Genomic DNA, 20,021 nt, shown 5'->3' with positions numbered 1-20,021 from the left:
TTGGTCACTCTTTTCCCCTCTTCTTCTAACTCTTTCTTCTTCTCTGCCGTAAGTCTGTTAGTGTTTGTCAACTTTACAAAGTGCTTTCATATTTCCAAAAGAAACTGTCAAATGGTAATAATGAACTCATTTTCTTTATGGGAATATGACATTTTCATTTTTGCTCCATATTTTGACCTTGCTCTTGCTCTTGCTGGTTACATACACAACCAATGGACCATTTCCATGCAACCCCCCCCCCCCCCCCCATCACCAATTCCTGCCTTCACACTGCAGCCATTTTCCGGAGTGATTTCAGGGGATAATAGCACTCACAAATCATCCGCTGGGCAGTGGAGCCCATGAAATTGATGTGCCTTCATTTCAAAACAATGGAAGTGCCTTATGAGGAGCCTCATGATGTCATAACTTTAGTAGCTGACAGGCCAGGCAGGTGTATTTTGGCTCCAGGATGGGCAACGGGCCAATGAAAACCCAGTCGGGACAACTTAATCAATCGCCACATTGAGGGGGGAGATGGCAAGACTGTGGTGTAAGCAGCCAAGAGACACGCTCAATCACGTTCTCCGTACTGAGCAAACTGACAGCTCTTGCTTGGAAAACCAGGCCTCCTTATCTCCCTAGAGTTGAGTAATGCGTCACTGTCTATCTGTTGCCATCTCCCTGCAATGTCCAGTCCAACAACACAGCCCAAACAATAAAAAAGAGAAACAACTCAGAGACAATAAAGATGAAAATTGCCCAGAAAACCTAAGATAAAAGTTAAATGTATTACCACAGCATTTCAGTTTTACAGCTCCACACAATAAAATCTAATACAAGAGCCTAAAATAAGAGTTGCTTGGGTTTTGCTAGAGAGATTGAGTAATAAATTATTCATGTGGGCAAGTGAAAGGACACTATAAATCTCTTGAGTTTTTGAACTGTAAATGAGTGGGTTGGGCGTCAGTGGAAATGCCATCCTGATTTGAACACATAGATTAAATTAAAATGAATTAACTGTATTTTTCACAGGGAAATTTTCAACATTATCCATCACACATTGGCTCTTTTAATTAATTCCTCCTGCACTCGTTGACATTTTTCATAGAGGGTGCATGGGTTAAGCACACCTCCTGTATGAAAAGATTAAAAAGCCACTTACATGCTAAAAAGAATTATGGATGACTGAGGAGCGTGGCTTAATTGGAAATTGATTGACTTGGCCACGTTACACCTGGTCTCATAACATTTCACATCCCTCACGCATAGGGGGTTTGATGCATTTTTCAATAAGCGGCTCCGCTGCAGCAGAACCTTTTTCCATACTGGTGCCTCTCTGTAGAGAAAATTGTGTGGATGAAGCCATGTTGCCTCACCAGATCCAAGCCATCACTTCAAAGAGACAGGGTGGGGATGATCTTTGCATGACGGATGCAGCTTTCCCTAGCTGAGAGTAGCTGAGAGTAGCAGAGAACGAGCTGCACTTCATATCTTGAGTTTCATGTGCCATTGCCCCTGCAACTGTTACAAACAAGAACCCACACTGGTGTCAAGAACACAGACCAAAATCATCATCTCTTCCTTTTCCAAGATGGATGCCTGGTGTCATTTTGTGGAGGAACACTGAGCAGGCTTTGTTGAATGTAGTACTATGCAACACTGGCAATTTTCACATTTGATAGGTAACAGCTTGTTAATACTGCTTCAGTGCACTGCAAACATTGTGGTCCATAGCATGAATGCATAATAAAGGCATAACTTGCAACATTTAAACTGTGATTTCCAACATGGGATGATTTTCTCTCCTGTTAATTTCAACACGATTTCTCTAATCAAAACAGTCGCCACACTTGCGACCCATGCATGAGCATGCATTCATCTGCAATTGTCATTTGTGAAACAAACCCTCCAGATGTTTTTCCTAATTTTCACCAGCTGTTTTGCAGTGTTATCACTGAATAAAGATGCAGGTAATTACACATTTCTACAGAAGACTTCCTTTAGTGGGATAATCACATAAAGCTGCAATAGCACTCTGCTATATTTGAAGGTTTTAAATTTCAATACCCAGCAAACAGAAGTTGGCAAACTGCACACAGCCTGCCCATTATTCAACTTTGGCAGATACCAAAGGGCTAAAGGAGGCAAAAGTTCCCAGGAGAAACCACTATAGCTGAAAACTGGAACAACTGCAGAAGAGCCTTCAGATAAAGTTCTGATAATAGCTGCCTCCAAAATACTCCAACTGTTTGATCAACCCAGATGGTGACAACTAATCTGGGATGCATATCATTTAATTTGCGACATTCAAGCTGCGATTGGCAACATGGTCATTTTTCCTGTGCTCATTTTAACATTTCTGCTCATTTTCACAAACGGCATATTCGGGATCCTTGTCTCTGTAAGAGCCCTGTGGGATTCACAAATTTATTTGCAATTTGCAAGAATTCATCATTTGTGAAATTAGATATTAACACTATTTGCAATCTGCATGTAAGCTGTCAAATTGTTGCTGTGATTTTTTTTTTTTTCTTTTCCTTTTTTTGCCCCTCTTCTAATGCAGAGGTTCCCAGCCCATGGGCTGCAGACTGATACTGGGCTCTGGAACTACTAGGCTGAAAGGAAGCCATTTGATTTGGCAAAAAAAAAAAAAAAAAAAAAAAAAGAATACTGTGTACATTTATTTATTTTTTGCTAATTACCTTGAACTTGCTCCAATCTGTCGGCTGGTGCATGGAAAACAGTATGCAGCGTGTCTTAGTTGTCATTTAAGTAACTTTTTAATTAAGAAACTACAGTGGCTTTAAGATTTAGTACAAGTACATTTTAGTTCATTTTTCTTCACCCAGCCTCCAACCTGTAGTAGTTAAGTTACAGATGGTTTCTACAGCCAGTGAAAGGAATTGGATTTTTTTTTTTTTTTTTTTTTTTTTTTTTAATCACTGTATCTCAGCAGAGAAGCCAGGTTTATTTTTACATACAAACATCCTGGAGGTGCTTTACATCAAGGTTTGCTTTAGAGAAATATTTCAAACAGACCTAACATAGTTTGCAGGTACTTAAATGGATTTCACATCAAGCTGCAGGAGCATGAGTGGGCATAGCAGACAGAGACCATCTTTGTGATGGAGGGAAGGCATGCATGGCTGCTCTGCAGGCCCCAGTCAAACAGAGAGAGACTGACAGGAGAAACGTGGGGACGGCAGACGGGGGAAACTCCTCTCGTCTCTCCTATGTACGTCAGCCGGGGTCACTGGCACAGCGGTCCTCAGATGTAAATGCAGCTAAGCACAATGGCAGACAGACAGATGCGCACACCTCTCCAAGAACCGAGCACATCTCTGCCTGTCAGTCTGGACCGAGGGGGTTAAGGGAGGTCAGAGTGGCAGAGCCGGAGCAGGCAGACAGCTTGTCAATGCTGTTGACAACCAGATAGATGAGCCAATACGTTGGGGAGCCATAGTTCTTCTTTCCTGTTTATTAACACATCATACAACTGCACTTGGACATACCCCAAAAAGCTTATACTGGTTAGCTATTTATAACAAGTACATGTTAACAGCTCATTTGAACATTAACCTGATGAGAAAATTTGAATTTCTGTTTTCCTGATATCCATAATCTGTCTGCAAAGCATCTCCACTCCCAGTTCTCAGTCAAAGCCACAGATCTATATGATGCTGTTTATTGGGCTTGGGTTGGCTCAAACTGGCACATTCATTTGTCACTGCTGTGTGTCTTGGAGCAGAATCTGATCCCAGAGTCAACATTAACACGGCTTTTCTAGGGCAGCAGCTTCATTATTGAGCCCTAGCAGGGTGAAGCAGACCATTACTGCTCTGGAGAAAGAGACCGAACACATAGAGAGAAAAGAGAGAGAGAGAGAGAGAGAGAGAGAGAGAGAGAGGAAGGGGAGATGGAAAGATGAGAAGAGCGAGGATATAGGATAAGCAGAATGATGAAGTGAGGAGAAGGGAAAGAGGGAGTCTGAATGAGGGATGCTAGTATGAGGACGGAAGGAGAAAAGAAGTGACCAAATAAATCACCAGCCAACAGATAATTGGACGAGCTGCACTCAAGGGACGATTGCAGCACCATGAAAAGTGACACCGTGATTTGCAATTAACTCCAGGAGGAGGAATGGGGATTTAGTTCCCTTTGGATTAATTCCAGGAGTGTGATACCTGACAAGATGGTCGCCATAATGAATCTATTGGGCTGCAGGAATCATTATTGTCATTTAACTTGTATGATGGCGCCTCTCTCGAGGGAGCAAATGTCTCCATCTAAGAAGCAGAGAACATATGAAATTGGACCTGGAGGTAGACCTGGATACCTAATGACCCAGAGCAATTAACATGTACGACCACGACAGGGCTGTGCTCAGAGGTTGAGTAATTTTTACGATCGTCCGGCGAGCAGTTTTCACAGTTTCCTGCTCTCAAAGCGAGGTATGGTCCCTCTCATCGACTTGGCTGAATACTCTCTCTATGCATGCCCCTGTGGAAAGCTAAGCAGCCTCAAGGACGATATGATTCAGCCAGGCTTGGGTTTGCGCTCAACATCCAGCCACTTCTGAGCAGAGGTCGTTCAACAAGGCCGTAATTACACCGAACACACACTCACTCGCTCACACGAGTAAGAGAGTAATTTAAAGATAGGATCACACTGATACAAGGTTTGTGTTCATTTATCTACAGAAGTAAATGTATTTCCTATTAAGGAGGTTTGTCTGAAGGCATTAAACTTTCTCGCTTCACTCAACTGAGATACAAAGAAAAAACTAATGAGGGGCTTTAGTATTGATGCACTGCACTGGAACGAAATATCAAGGTCACACCACTTATCTGTCAAAGTTTGTTTCTTTAATTTATTGCATTTGTGGCTTTAAATGCAGAAGCCAATAATGAGGAAAAAATGGAATTATGTCCTCATTTATTGACTTTTATTTGTATGTTACAGGATGTTACTTTGATCTAATTGCAAATGGACTACTCTCAGTGCTGATCACTGGAGGCATCTGTCAATTCACAACATTAAAAAGTTACTATCTCTCTGAGGGATTAAAGGTTTCATTCTTTATTATTTCCAATTAAAAGAAAACTCCAATCTAAAACTAAAACTCAGTTTAAGGTTTGTCAAATGGTTTTACAACTACACTGCTTGAAAATTTTCCTGTAATGAGAAATTAAATTCTAATTATTCATCAAGAGTAAAGACTTGTTCTAATTTATGTATCTTGGCAAAGTAGTTTGGCAACTCAGTTACCTCTGCCAGCTTTAGGAGCACTGAAGGCTTTTGTTTCTATGATCCCCCCCCCCAATAAAGATTCTGTGACTAACCAAAGTGGAGAATAAGAAAGTGCCATTTTCACATCCAACACTTGTGTTTTAGCTCATTCTCAAAGCAAGAAGTTGAGCCAATTGGTACTCCTGTCCCGTCCTCTATCCCATCAGCTTCCAATTATCAGGCAACTGGGGAATGAGACCCCTCTGATTTAGACGTGTTGGGCACTATTGATTGGACTGGAAAACTGTGTAAAATTGGAGAGAAGTGGGATGACCTTGTCTCTTGTGCTCCTCTCCTGATTGACAAACAAAGTAGAGACAGCTGTGGAAAGGTACCTGCAGTGCAATGCTCCCTGTTTAAGCCTACAGACTGTCCAGTTGAAAAATGTGTTTTAAAGACACAGTGAAATGGCACTTAAAGCATCTTTAGCTTCTGTAATGAGACATAGAGTGTTCCTCACCTTCCATAATGGGATGGATGTCTTGCTAAATGTGCAGGCATGTATGATTTTGAGAACTTGATTTCTTGTTATTATTCAGGGAATCAATTTTGTCATTCAAAAGTGGGTGTGACTTGTGAACGACTTTGCCACCACCCACACCTCAATCAAGAGGCTTTTTATCAAATGTTTTTATCAAATATCCCACAACTAGCTACCAGAACCTGTGAGCTAACAAAGTCAAGTGCAGTTAGCTGGTCAGCCCAAATTATGTTTGACTGGATATATGAGTGTATATGTCAACTGAACTGAGCTGAGAGTCTTATTTTTGCTGATTCCTACAGGTTCAACTTCTCACTTTTATTGTAATGATGTAGAAGTGTACTCCAGTGTGTGTCAGCAGACTGTGGCATCACTGCACCATCAGTGATGCTGGGTTTGGTCAAAAGGTGAAACAGATGTGAAACTCACAGAACCATAGAGGGCAGTAAATCACAGTGTTTTTTTATTCTGGTATGAAGTTACTATTGGCAGGCATGGTTTGGTTGTGGTGAGAAGTGTGTTGTGTTGCACTGGTAACTCCACCCAGTCATGATGTCACAGCGTACTGACATGCCCAGGGGTACACCTCTACATCACTGCAGTAAAGGGAGAATTTAAACCACTAGAGGTCAGCAAAAACAAGATTTTCAATGGGTGTTAAGTTTACCTAACAAGCAGAGAAAAAAGAGAATTTACATACTATATATACATAAACAAAAATGCTATTTGGCATGCTATGTGATAGCAGAACAGTCAGTTCAGTGACACAGGATAAAAACTGGAAAAGGTATTTCTTATTTCACTGTGTCTTTAAGTTGTTTTCATATGATCAGACACGTTTTTTCTCTACTATGACTGCTTTGTTTGTGAGAGGGCTGTCAAAAAGGGCCATCAGAGATTGTGAACACAGGGGTGGCGAGTGCCTCACACAGTGAATCTATCCCACAGTCTGTTTGTGCTCCACTGACACAGTGTAGTCTCTGGACTCTGTCGGCAGTCCTGTTCCTGTCAAGTCAAATAACAGCATTTCAAATGGGCTCCTCGCCCTGACATGCCGAGCCGGCGCAACGGGAGGCCAGAGAGGTTGAAAAAAAAATGGTCAGGAAATTTTACAGAACTCGACCATGTGTCTGCAGCAGAATGCAGAAGAAGCTCCACAAGTTCCACAACACATGTGCGCACACATGCCTGGGTAACCTAAGAAGCAGCCCAATTTCCTTTTTACTGGCATTTCTTTCAAATGCCAAATCATTCACCTGGAACGAGTTACACAGACCTTCAGGGATCTTCTTTGAGAATGTCAAACCAAACCGTGAATCTGTACAAAGCTTTGGATAAAGTACAATGTCCTCTGTCTTCTCATAGTGAAGCCTGAGGGGGGAAGAAGTGAGACATCCAGGTCTCAGACGACTCAGTCACGCTGCACTTATTAAGTGTACATGTAATCTCAGGCTATGTTTTGTCTCTTAAGTAACCCGGTCATGTTTATCCCATGGAAGTATCTTGTGACCCCATTTCCTGTGCAGCTCAGAATACATACTGTATGTCTGCATACTCCAGTGACTTCCTCTATTCTCCCCCCGAGGAGCTGCAAAAACAGGACAGTTGTCTTTTCTGAGGGGGAAAAAAGACAGACATCCACCGAGTAGCATCAAACGAGACAGTGGTATTTACTACCATTATCTGGGCTCCGTCTCACGTTTACTTTTAAAAAGACAGTGTAGACAGAGTCCATAAACTGAACCGACTGACCACATAAAAGAAAACTACAGTTTACAGTGCCTCAGGGCATTAAAAGAAACACAGGATGAACCCGATTATACCTGAGGCAATGGACAGGTCTTCACTTTCAAAAGCGCAGAAATAAACTGTGAGCTGACACAAAATCCAATAACTATAACAGACAATGATTGTCACTGGACTTAATAATATCGGTACAGGATGGGGATGCATAGCAGGCAACAGTCAGCCACCACCTTGCTGTCTCAGCAAGTGCTATGGTTGCTCTCCAGGCGTGAAGAGAAGAATGTTTACCTTTTTTGATATGATCCACAATACCCAGGGTCAGGACCAGTGTTTATCTGTTGAGTGTGTACACAGTATTGGGCTTTGTGTCAAGCCATCTGTCTCAGAGGCAGCTCTAATTCAGCTTTGATTTCACACATGGTCTTTTTCTTGCTGGGACCATGGAGAGGATAATTGTTTTATACAGTTTCAGACCGCCTGGACAAATTTTTCTCCTATTGTCACCATGCATAGAGGACATTTTCTGAACCTAAGAAAAACTCCTCAAGCTATCTCAGCAAATGTTTTCCTAAATGAGTGATAATCAAAAGTCTGAGAGGAAATTCAGAATTCTTGTGGTTTTGAAAAACCTTTGTTTGTAATGTAATGGAGAAGAACTGAATACTTTGTCAATGCCCCATGGAGAGATATCTTCCATTGTGAAATAAACTGTTCCATTTTTTGCTGACGGTTTTAGGATAATGGACTTGTGTTGGTCACAGGGTGGCAAATTTTTCAAAGTCTTAGCAAAATGTGTCCCTGGAGTTTTCTAACAGAGACTAATCATTAAGCTTATAAGTACAGAAAAAAATAAAACATATTTATCATCTTTACAGGTATCTGGAACTTGATTGACTTAAAATATATAATTTTAATAATATACATTTAATTTGCAAAGTGTGAGTCAGTTATAATCAAGCATAGTCCTGAGGCTGAAGACGAACTTTTAAAAACCTTTTATGTTTCTAAAAAGGATATTACAAAGCATATTTTCTTCCTAGCAACAGTTATATCTTCAGGCCTTCGCTTTCCGCAAATGGAAGGCAGCCCTTAATGCTGAATAATGTGATCTACAATACAGGTATAATACATAATTTCAAGTACTTTTGGAAAAACCTGCCCAAAAACTGATAATGAAGCAGTACAATAGGTGTTGAGTAATTTTAGTCTGGCCCAAAGTGGTCCAACTGACACAAACTGTATCCAGACAAAACAACACAACAACAATGACAAAGGGGCAGTGATTCATTATTGACAGTAAGCACATGGTACCTCCACTTGGCGATCATTCCTGTTTTATCAGCTTCGGGCAGGTCTGTAATTAGGACAGCAGTACCTCAAGGGGTACAGTTTGACTTTTATTACCCATTCAAATAGAAGTCTGCTGCCAGCAGCTCATTGTCGAGCACTTAAAAGTGGATGGATTAACGCTCAGCTACTTCTGATACATCACACATTCTGTAGTGTAATCTGGTTAATCTGCAAAAGTGTTAATGGGATATTCAAGGTCTTGCCTGTGCATCCATGTCCAGTGTTTGGTCATTATCTTCGTTTTTTAACATTCACATTCTCCCCTCTGCTTTGTTTATCTGTCTAGATGATTTTAAGCCACTTTTCTATCTGTGATGGCTTTTGTGGCGAGATAGGAAAAAAAAGCAAGCAGCCTTTAGAAGTTAGGATTTCGTCCCCTGAAATACCAGGCACTCTTCCTGTTGGCTAATTGCTTGTTAGTGTTCCTGGCCCACAAGAAGGAAGAAAGTCACACAGGGCTACTTCAAAAAACACCCACACAAGCAGCATCTGCAGCAGCACAGTGAGATAGTAAGGCGCCCTGTCATGTTGGCACTGTTTACAAGAACTTGTGACACCAGCCCCCCCACCAGCTGCTAAAGTTGCAGCACAAAAATTAGAGAGAGCAGAAGGAATCACTGTCTAAACTCATTCCTACTTTCTTTCCTTTTTGTCCCCATCACCAAACTCTCTTCAAAATGATTCCATGCTAATTGTGTGTGAATGTGTACACTATAGGTCAAAAGCAAAGCTTGATTCAACCCTTTTTTTGTCTCATGTCTTACAATCTCCCATCATAGAAGAATTAGGCCTTCTGGCAATTAAAGTAACCCCTCCCCGCCAAGGTCCAATGAGAACAGACAGGCAAAATGAATGTTTTATGGAGCTGATGATAACGGCAGAGCCAGAGTTTGAAGTAGCAGGCTGGAATTATCTGGTACTGGGGCTTAGAGTAATTAAGAGCAGGGAATGGCCGCCTGACATTATTGCTGGATGAGCGGCAAGACTGAGGAACACCTGAGGCTTTTGGAAGCAGAGCACATCCAAAGAGGTCTCCAGAGATTTTGAGTGTAGTACTACAACTGCTGCTGCTGCTGCTTCAACTACACTGCTCTTCTGATTTTCACAATGACTGAAATGTATAGTTGTGTTACGTTGGAATAATATGGAGATAAACAATGCTAGGGTATCTTGTACTTAGAGTTGCACTGCTAAGCTTGACTGACGTTTTTGTAATGCAAATAATAAAAAGAGTCAAGACTTTTTACAGTGTTTTGAAGGCCTGGCTCAGATGTCACTGCTCTTTGCCATTCAATTCTTAATTTCCTGACTTAGATTCAATATCACCATGGTGACCTATTATAGTTAAAAGCAGAGGCACTTATCCCACCTGAAGAGTCATTTCCAGAGTTTAGTGACATTAATGGTGCTGTAAGCCATATCCAGGTCTACAGTTTGTTGTTTATACAGATATGCTATGTGTTCCGTTACGAAATGGACCTCTAATTGCAGTTAGCTTAGACTGATAGACTAAGCTAACTGCAAGACTGATAGTTCAGAGTATCCAAGCTATCAGAAGTCTCAATAACTGCCTGAAAATGTTGACAGGCTTATAGTTTTATACTATCCAACTCCAGAAATCTAAACTGTTGTGTGAAGATGTTTAAACTGGGGTTTATGACCGCTGAGGTGTTTAGAGTATCTTCCAACCTAGTTCAGACGTTTGCTGTTCATTCTGAGAACCTTCAACTCCAGACATCTTTTATTCGTCAGTTTATTTGTAAATAGACAAACATCTGATAAACACTGTACGCGACTGCCTAGCACCAAATATACAGAAGATATACAAAGTTAGCAAATAGCTAACAAACCTACTGTAGCACTTAGCGGCTAGAGAGTCAGATATGTGAAGTTAACAAAACAGAGCTTATAAGAGAATGAATGTTGGACTTGCATTCATCAGGTAACTAGAAACAGAAATCTAAATTAATGCTAACGTTGCTACATATGTGATGGGTGTGTAAATAGAAAAGTGTTCGCTAACAAGGTTAAAATGGGTTAATACTGTGTTTACAGCTTGTTTCTGCTGCCCCCACGTGGCCAAAAAGACGATTAATTTAGGTTTAAAAGCCTTAAAATGTGTGCTGTGTCAATCAGTACTCATGTTGTCTAACACATTAAGTCGCATGAAAATAGGGATCCACTCAAACTACGTATTTCAGTGAGATGCTGAACTGATTTCATAGAATAGATTTTATGAGCAATTACGGGGTCACTAAATCCATTTGTATGTTGATGAAATATGCCGACACAATGCTGTAAGTAGTGCTTAGTCTATTGATTCTGAGTCTTTTGTTACAAATGCAATTACACTGGTTTGTTTCATCTAACGCTCTCTGTCTGCTAGATAATGACCTTAAGGAGGAATCCTCCCTCCCCCCATCCTTTTCCAATCAATGCTAGTTCATGCAGTGGTTTGGTGGCACTTCATATTGTAAAGCCCTGCAATCACTCAGTATCTGATAAGGAGCACAAGTAAAGTGAACACTAGCCATTTGCCCCACTAGCTGAAGATTCAGTATCAGTATATGGGAATCTGTGTGCACTGCAATGTGGATACAGTACACTATTTGGGCTTTTAAGCTCATAAAACCATATTGAAGATATATGTATGAGTCAAATATATCCTCATCCTGTCAGTCTCTTCATTGGCACAACCCTCATCCTTACATATACACACTTGTTCACGACATGTTCAGTGTTTTGTAAAAGCCCTTCAAAGAATCTCTTTTCATCCCTTCCACAAAATTTCCACACATTAGTAGAACCATTCTTCTGTTTCTGCTCAATTAGACCTTCCTTCAGCACCCAGCCGACGCTACGTGGACTTCCCGGCTCATCCACGCGGAGCAAAAATAACATTTTCAGTGCGTAAAAATAAAATAAATAAGTGTGTAATGATAGAAAAAGAAAGCGATTAGAGCTGGAGCTCAGTGCAAATAGAGGAGCCTACTGCGGTTGAAAGCGTGATAATTAGACATTCCTTTCTGTGTGTGCCAGCTACACAGATTCACTAATGTGCACCGTGCAGCCGCTCTACAACCGAGAAGCTTATGTCCATGGAATGAGGCACCCCACCAGCTAAATTTAACTTTTTACAAAAGCAACCTCGCCTATAACACAGTTTCCACCGCTGCCAAAAACATAGATTTAGCAATATGTGTGCAAATGTGCATTCATGGGTAAAAGCGTTGAGCATGAGTCTCCTCCTTCAGTCTCTCCTCTCTGTCCTTCATCTGAGTGTGACCAGGAAAGAGTGATTCATTTTGTTTTGTGTGCACATGCATACACATTTAGCTCTTACAAAGCACAGTGTTGATTTACGTCCTCATAATTTTAATGACAAAGAAAGCAGCAAGTGAGGATTGTAGCTGTCCATGTCGTGTTTTCACCACAGGGGGCAACAAGCATCATTTTTAGACACAAGTGCAAAAATTTGTGATTGAATCATGAACCATTCATTCTTCATTCTTCTTCTTCAATCAGTGACAGATATTCTAATATTTAAATTGCTCCCCTCACACATCACTTTACTCTCACCTACATTAACCTACATGCCAATAAGCAATATTCATGTGTAATCACTGCCGACACACAATGTACAAATCAATACATGCACTCTATCACAGTCGAACATATTGACACCTACAGTGAAAATTACACACACTCTATAATATCTGCATCTCTAATGTAATATCAATAGTTAGGGATGGAAATGTAAAAAAAAAAAAAAAAACCTCTGTGGGCTGGCAGGGATTGAAAAACCCATCAAATCAAATTTGGTCACGGTGTATCCAAACCTCATCCATCAACATCAGGATGTCAAACAGGATGATAAGTGGAAAAGCAACAAGTCTGAGAAACTTGCACCGAGGAAAGAGCAGTGACACCATCAAGGACAAGGGCAAAAATATGGCAAATTCATGGAGAGCCTACTTGTATCCAGCACTGTTTAAGATGTGTAAGTCTTAGTAAAAAAATATCATATATTGTGAAAGTGAGTAGTAGAGTGAAATAGACACTGTTTAAGTTGTTTGAACAATGCCATATTAAATGAAATGGACTGTTTTCTGCAATAACAGGATTATAATGTGGTTATTCAATAAAAAAAAAAAAAACATGACTCCAGAGCTACTTTCCTCTGCCAAGTGGAACTATTAAGTGTTAGTTTACAGTTGTATCTAAAGAAGTGCTGTAGTTTAAAAGGTTTCTGTGATTTTGCTGGAGTGATTTATGAAACCTGAAGGCTTTTTGTGGCCGTGCAAATTGTGTTTTCTCTGGAAACATAATGGGCTGTCAAAAATCTTTATCTACAGGTAAACAAATGGCTCTTCTGTAACGTCTTTGGTTAAAGTGTGGTGGCAGATGGGACCCAGTCATGATGAAGTATCCACCACAAATGAACATTTACAGAAAAAGCATCCAAATGTGTGTGTGTGTGTGTGTGTGTGTGTGTTTTCTTTCCTCGAGTGGAAATTCTACCCATGATCACCCTTGTCTTTGCACCCATTTGGATCAAGTGTTCACTTGGTCCCCTGCAGTGCAATTTAAAAAAAACACACAACAGTGCAAGTGAAGCGAGAGAAACTTTCTAATGGATTCCAGACAGTAGCAAAATGCAAATCCCCTTCTCTCTCTCTCTCTCTCTCTCTCTCCCTCTCTCTCTCTTTTTTTGGGCAAGACTCCAAATCAAATTTCTAATTGGATCTCTGCATGAATGTACGAGAACAAAACCAGCATCGACCCACGGTACACACCTGGGAACAGACCTTGGCGACATCAGATACTAAAGGCGACATCAGTCCTTTTTTTGTTTACAAACCACCTCTTCAAACAAAACCAATTACTGCCTGCAACTTAATCAAGGTCAAGCCACAGCACTTACTCACACACTACACACAAACACAATGCCAAATGACTACAAGCTTCTGCACAGATGTCAGTGCTACAGGTGAACTGTATTTGCAGTGTTTATTTTGGATCCTGCTGTAAATATCAGCAGCTAACGATCACAACCTAAATATACTCGGTCTGATCATGAAGTCCTCATATACACCACACTTTTTTTCTCTCTGTTCTAGTGCAGAAATAACCACAAGAACCACACATTTAAAGCAGCGTCTGAGCCTCAGTTTTTCAATTTTAGTTTTACCAAGAAAATGCTCGAGTTAAAATATTCAGTCATCCAACACCAGAACCTACATCGGTCTATCACAAGTACACCTCCGTCCAACTCCACTGATTTCTCTCCTGCCAGATGATAGGAAGAGGAGACATCTGCGGTTTTTTTTTTTTTGTTTTTTTTTTTTGCTCCTCTCTCCATTCACATATAGACGCGATTTAACTGCTCTAACAGTAATTGCCATCCTGGTTCTATACAGCCTACAGTTGTGGCGTAAAACGAAAAAGGAGCTCGATAAATCACCGCTTTACCTCCGAATATCTAGTCCTCCGGTGGATTTGCAGGCGACAAAATCATCGCACGTCTCTCACCGCGTGATTTGGCAGGTCCACTCTGTGCGTAAAACATCTTAACTGTAAGACCCACAGTCACATAGCCCCGACACAAAACCCTGCCGTCTCAAGTCTGCTCTGCCTCTCTGCGTTGCGCTTTTACGCACGTAGGCTGATGAGGCTGCGGAGCCAAATCGCCTCTCATTCTTAAAGAGGTTTTGTAGATCTGGGTGTATAGACAGCACGATTGCATCACTTTGTTGCTTTGCTCACATAAACGTATAGGAATCACACTGCAGCATGTAAACGTGTAATCTCCTGTGGCGATCAAGCGTGGTTAATTGAATTGAGGAGACGAGAGAGAGAGAGAGAGAGGGGGAACTGCCTCTGGGCAAATGTAGACTCGCACAGATCTGCATCTCTGCCACCAAAACGAACGATCAGACATCAGGGGTGGGTTTCAGCACAGATGCGGAAATTTGATTCTGAGGTGATTCGCTTAGCACTGGGAAACTAAACCAGGCGGTACACGAAAGGCAGGAATGTAACGATGTAGAGGACGCTTTTTTCATCCAAAGCGCATCAGAGTGCCACGCGTGCAGAAATTACTAGCAAACCTTTTTGGTATTTATTTCGAAAAATAACCAAAGCACAGTTCTAGAGAGACGCTTAAAGGTTGAGAAAAATCCCGAGAAGGGAGAGTGGAGAAAGGTGGAGGGTTACGGGGCTTATTTCACCGGATATTTGACGAGACAGCGCGCAATCTGCCGTATAGACGCTGGGTGCTTGGATGCATTCGGTTGAAAAATAAAACAGATGATGGCATTAAATTATACTGTGACACCGGGACGAATTCAGCAGTGGAGGCTCAGGAAAGTGAATGAAATAAACCACTGATAAAGTTCTGCTTTTCCCCCCTTCAGTCTACGATGCGCCATATGGCACAAGCTGCTGTAGATAAAGCGTAAAACACTTCGTTGTCCTTGGGTTCATCGTGCAAAGCTCCAACACCAGTAGATACTGACAGGCCCGTTTTCTACACGATATATATGTGACATCCAGTTGTGTTTTTTGGAACACGCAGTTAGACAGAATTTGATAGTTTACGTGTAAAATAAAGTTACACACTTTTTTATCCAAATACTTGCGCATAAAAGCCTAAGAGAAAACATTGATGATGATGATGATCTACTTTCCATGTTTTTGGATTTTTACGCGCCGGATGGAATCATGGTAACAGGTGTCGATTCGGCTGTGTGAGCAACAGTTACAGACAGAGAGACCGTCCCGTGTCCGAGAAGTCTCAAGTTCGATCCCTGGCAACTCCCGTCGGAGTGTCCTTGAGCAAGACAATCTAATTAAAAGCTGCCGTCCTGCTTCCACACACGCGGTCTGTATCTCCTGTTCAGAGAGACTTTGGTAAACCCGCTTGAGCAATATCGACTCTTTTGATTTATCAGAGAAAACAGCCAATAATTAATGAAGAGGGGGGGGTAAAAAAAGACCATTATTCATATGTCGCCTTACCTGCTTTCATGCTGTCATGCTGGTGGCGTCTTTTGGTCCGCTTCATCGCATCGCGCTGGCTGCATGTCTGAGGACATGCTTCTGGAGACAGGCTTTGGAGACGAGAAGCGCCTCGGCTGTGAGAGGGAAAGTGGGAAGGTGTGTGTGTGTTTGGTGGTGGTGGGAGGGGGGGGTGTGTGTGTGTGAGAGTGTGTGTGAGAGAGAGAGAGCGAGAGAGAGAGAGCGAGAGAGAGCAATAAGAAGTAGGCTGGCACTTCTTCTGACGATAATGGCAGTCGTTATTTGTCTTTTAGATTGGGGGGGGGCTTCTTGAGGGTTTGGCACACAACACGTGATTTAAAATTTAAAAAATCGCCCAAAACTTTAACTTTCATTATTCGTCAAATACACCAATTAAACCCCATGCTGACAGGATGAGACATATACCACCAGTCGAGGAGAAGATGTAGCCTATTAGGACTTGGTTAAGGAGCACACACTTGAAATGTAATGTATATAATGTGATGGACTTAACTTAAATTGCATTTATTTTAGTAGAGAACCAGATTTTGTGTCTTTCCATTCAGAAAAAAAGGGGGAGAGCAGCTTTACGCAGACTTCCCTGATTCAGCACCGAGGAGAGCGAAAGGCAGCTCTCCTCTCGTTTGTTCACGGAATTCACCTCTGAGAGATCGGATTTATTAAGCCAACATTTTAATGCACTCTGAGGGAGACTGCCCTCAGTGTGTAAGACCATCCTCTCCTGTCATCCCGAAAAAAAAAAAAAAAATCACTGTGCAAATGCGCCAAAGCGAAAGTCTGCAAATTTAATAGTCATTCTTAATAAATCCTATTTCCAGTCAAACGAGGTGGGGGTGTGGGGAGAAATCCGCCAGTGGGAGGGAGACAAATCAGTTTCTGAATATGTTGGAGCAAGACAGAATAAATCACCAAACAGTTACACTCAATTTGATACATTTCTTGAACTCTAAATGGGAACAATTAAAAGTAGACAAAAGAGGAATTTAAATTTCTGTATTTAAATCCCAAGATTTCTTCCTCCTTTTCTTCTCTGTACATGAACTGGACTCCTGCAGGCAGCCTGTTGATTATGTGAACACATGGCCTGCTCTCTGTCACGTTGTATATACATTGAATGGCCTCTCTCTTCTCTCTGAAGACAGCTCCTAAAGCCCAATGACTTTTTTATCATAACTGACTTGCACTTATTGAGATTTACCCGCTCAAGTCTTGTTTGAAAGGTGAATTCCTGCCTGATTTATTACAACATTGCATTTTGAAAATTGGGCTGCTGGTATTAAAGGCTTACTGTGATTTGACATTTATTTAGTTTTTTATTTTTTATTTTTTAACTACAGAAAGATTGTTAGGGAAAATAAGGAGAAGGATGGGGATGTTTTACTGACATCTACTGGGGAAGTAATCTCAGAAGACCTGTTCTCTCTCTCTCTGTGTGTGTGTGTGTGTGTGTGTGTGTGTGTGCGCGTGTGTGTCTTAACAGGTCATCTGCCAACAGGAGGCAAAGTTAAACACCTAAACCAATCAGCCCTCTTCCCCCCTAGGTCCACTCACCGTACTGATGGACAGCTAACTTTATTTTAATGAATCTGCTCCTGTAAGAAGAAAAAATGATTGCAGCTTCGTCCTCCTCCTCCTCCTTGTCTCCTCACCTCCTCAGCTTCACAAAGCTATCACTCCAGATTTCAGCCCATCACCGTTAAGATGTTTTATGTATTTTCAAATTTGGAAAAAGAAGCCATTAGCCACAGTTTGAATGGTGCCATCCTGAACCTTAACTGTCAATTAAAATGTATCAAGTGGCACCGGTTTGGGTTCAGGAAACACATACATACTGTACTTGAATTATTTAACAATGTAGCAACTGAGGGAGTATAAATTGGCGTGTAGAAATGTGGAAGAGGTTGCATATAAAGTAGCAAGGCTCTGTGAGGAAAATAAAAATTCGAAAATAAGATGCAGAGGAGAGGCTGCTCTCATCTAGTGACAGATGCCAGACAGTTTTACATATTTTAACTTTGAGACAATAAAGCATTAATGGCTGGTGAGAATGCTCCAGGTAGGGCGATATGTTATTAGCACCACAATAACACTTGTCTGTTCCCATTACTAAATCTCATCTGATGGCCAGGGCCAACAAACATGCTGGGTGACAGTCAAAACACCCACCACATGCTATAGTTATTCCTAGTCACAATACATCTGAAACACATGACTCACAGTATATATATCCACACATGCTTATTACTCATATGAATGTGTGTGTGTGTGTGTGTGTGTGTGTGTGTGTGTTTGACTGTAAATGGGCACATAAATGGCCCAGGGGTGGATCACGTGTTGCACATGCACCTGTGTCATGCTGATGAACAGGAGAGTCTCAAAGGCTGGCTTGAGTGCACCGCAATTAGTCAAGGGAAATCACAGTTTCTAATGGACTCACTGTTTCCAAAGTAAGAGAGGTACACAGTGAACAAATTCACCTAATGCACCATCATGTAAATGGAAAATACATCAAAGTGCATATGTAAAATGAAGCTGTGATGTATTTGTCTCCTGCGGTAGCACAGAGCTGTCTGTCAAGGCTGTGCTTTGTGCCCTCATTTCACCTGTTGCGGCTGAAATCTGTTGTGTATTTGGCTCCTGTCTTCATCTCACAGTGAAAACCATCTGTTGCTATATATGAGTTCATCTCTCATCATTTATGATCCCGAGCCGTTTGTCCTAGTGTTTGACAGAGTGTTTGTATATCCTACTCCTGTCTGACATCTGCTTTTTGCTCACTGGAGTCCAGCACGGTCACGAGGCAATTCAAAATGCTTAACATAAGTCCTTGAAATGTATTAGAGCAACATTCAAAAACACAATAAATTTCACTTTAATGAAAACACATCAATTTGTACTGTATATCGTTTTTCTTTGAAATGTTTAAACTCTATTAATATTTGATATGACATTTTCTTGTAAACAGATGAATAACTTCAACAGTCTACCACAGAACTTTATTTCACAAATAAATAAATAAAAAGTCCTCCACTTCATTATATCCAAATAAAATGAAACAATTCATTTAACCGTTAAAAGGGGTCAAGCATGAGGGATGAAGTGTTTTACACTCCTTTTTAAACCTTAAAATACATATCTTGGGTGAGGGAAGATCATTTTTATCCATTCCCTAACTGTCAAAAAAAAAAAAAAAAAAAACTTGGACCTTTTTGTTTCTTCATCAAACATTGCTTTATTTTGGTGGACAGGTTTAGAAAGGTTTACAATCTTTAGCATATATGCATTTTATATATGTTGGCTATGTGAGTTACCTCTGTTGTGTCTACAGTAATATTCATAATAATAAAGGTTCGACTGAATTAAATCACATAGAAAAGATGAGGAATATAGTCTGTATAGTCTTGTAATCATGTTTACAATCAGTGTGGTTAAAGTGCAGTAATAAATAGCCCCATTTGTTAAAGGAAGTAAAAGTGCAACAGGTCTCAGACCTTAAGTGCACTCATTGATTTACCTCACATCAGTGGCCGAGTGGTGCTTTTCTTCCTTCTCTTAGCTTGTCATCTATCTTAATGTGACTCCTCCTCGCCAAGCTGTTACAGTTAAAATCCTGATTAACATCCATATCTCTTTGTTTAAATACTACTTCAGTTGATCTCTACAGTCAGCAGGATCTTCTGGACTTTAAAGTGCCTATTGATCATTGATCTGTCAGTCAATGTGAACAGCTGTTGAGAGACTTTGAGTTGCTTTTGAAAAACCTGAAGTGGCCCTTTATTAAACAGAAGGATGAAATAATCCTCTTGGTGTGTTTGGGCAGCTCTCTAACCACAGAGTTCTTTGCAAAGTCTTCTGGAGCTCTCTGAGCTGAAGAGGAGCAGATGCAGGAGGGTTCATCCTTTGATCGCTTGATAAAAATAAAGTAGAAAATCAGGAAGGTCCTGGAAAATTGGAACGTTTTGCCTTTGAATTTTGAATTTAAATTCAGTTCAAATACATTCAAGCCCCAAAATTTGAAATATAGGTGCATAGAAACTTCTATTCAAATTTCCACATTACTTTAATCCTGGGCTCTTGAGGGTATAGTTAGGCTACATGAAAATAAGTCATATTGTTCTGATGTTGCCAAATG

The 20,021-nt window shown here is 40.9% G+C and overlaps 1 protein-coding gene across 2 annotated transcripts in view; it reads right to left on the bottom strand.

The window, feature by feature from the left end:
* Positions 1 to 16,018, bottom strand: part of chrm2a (cholinergic receptor, muscarinic 2a) — a 68,994-nt gene extending 52,976 nt beyond the window's left edge. Inside the window, exon 1 of one of the 2 annotated variants that reach the window (XM_018680908.2) lies at positions 15,869 to 16,018. The gene's annotated coding sequence lies outside the window, so the exon portion shown is untranslated. Of the gene's footprint in view, positions 1 to 14,320; positions 14,481 to 15,868 lie in introns of those variants that run through there. The other variant, XM_018680909.2, reaches the window with a different exon arrangement.
* Positions 16,019 to 20,021: the final 4,003 nt, after the last annotated feature.

This window comes from Lates calcarifer, linkage group LG18 (genome assembly GCF_001640805.2).
Source record: "Lates calcarifer isolate ASB-BC8 linkage group LG18, TLL_Latcal_v3, whole genome shotgun sequence".
Taxonomy (NCBI): domain Eukaryota; kingdom Metazoa; phylum Chordata; class Actinopteri; family Centropomidae; genus Lates; species Lates calcarifer.
This window is presented reverse-complemented; position numbering and strand designations above follow the sequence as displayed.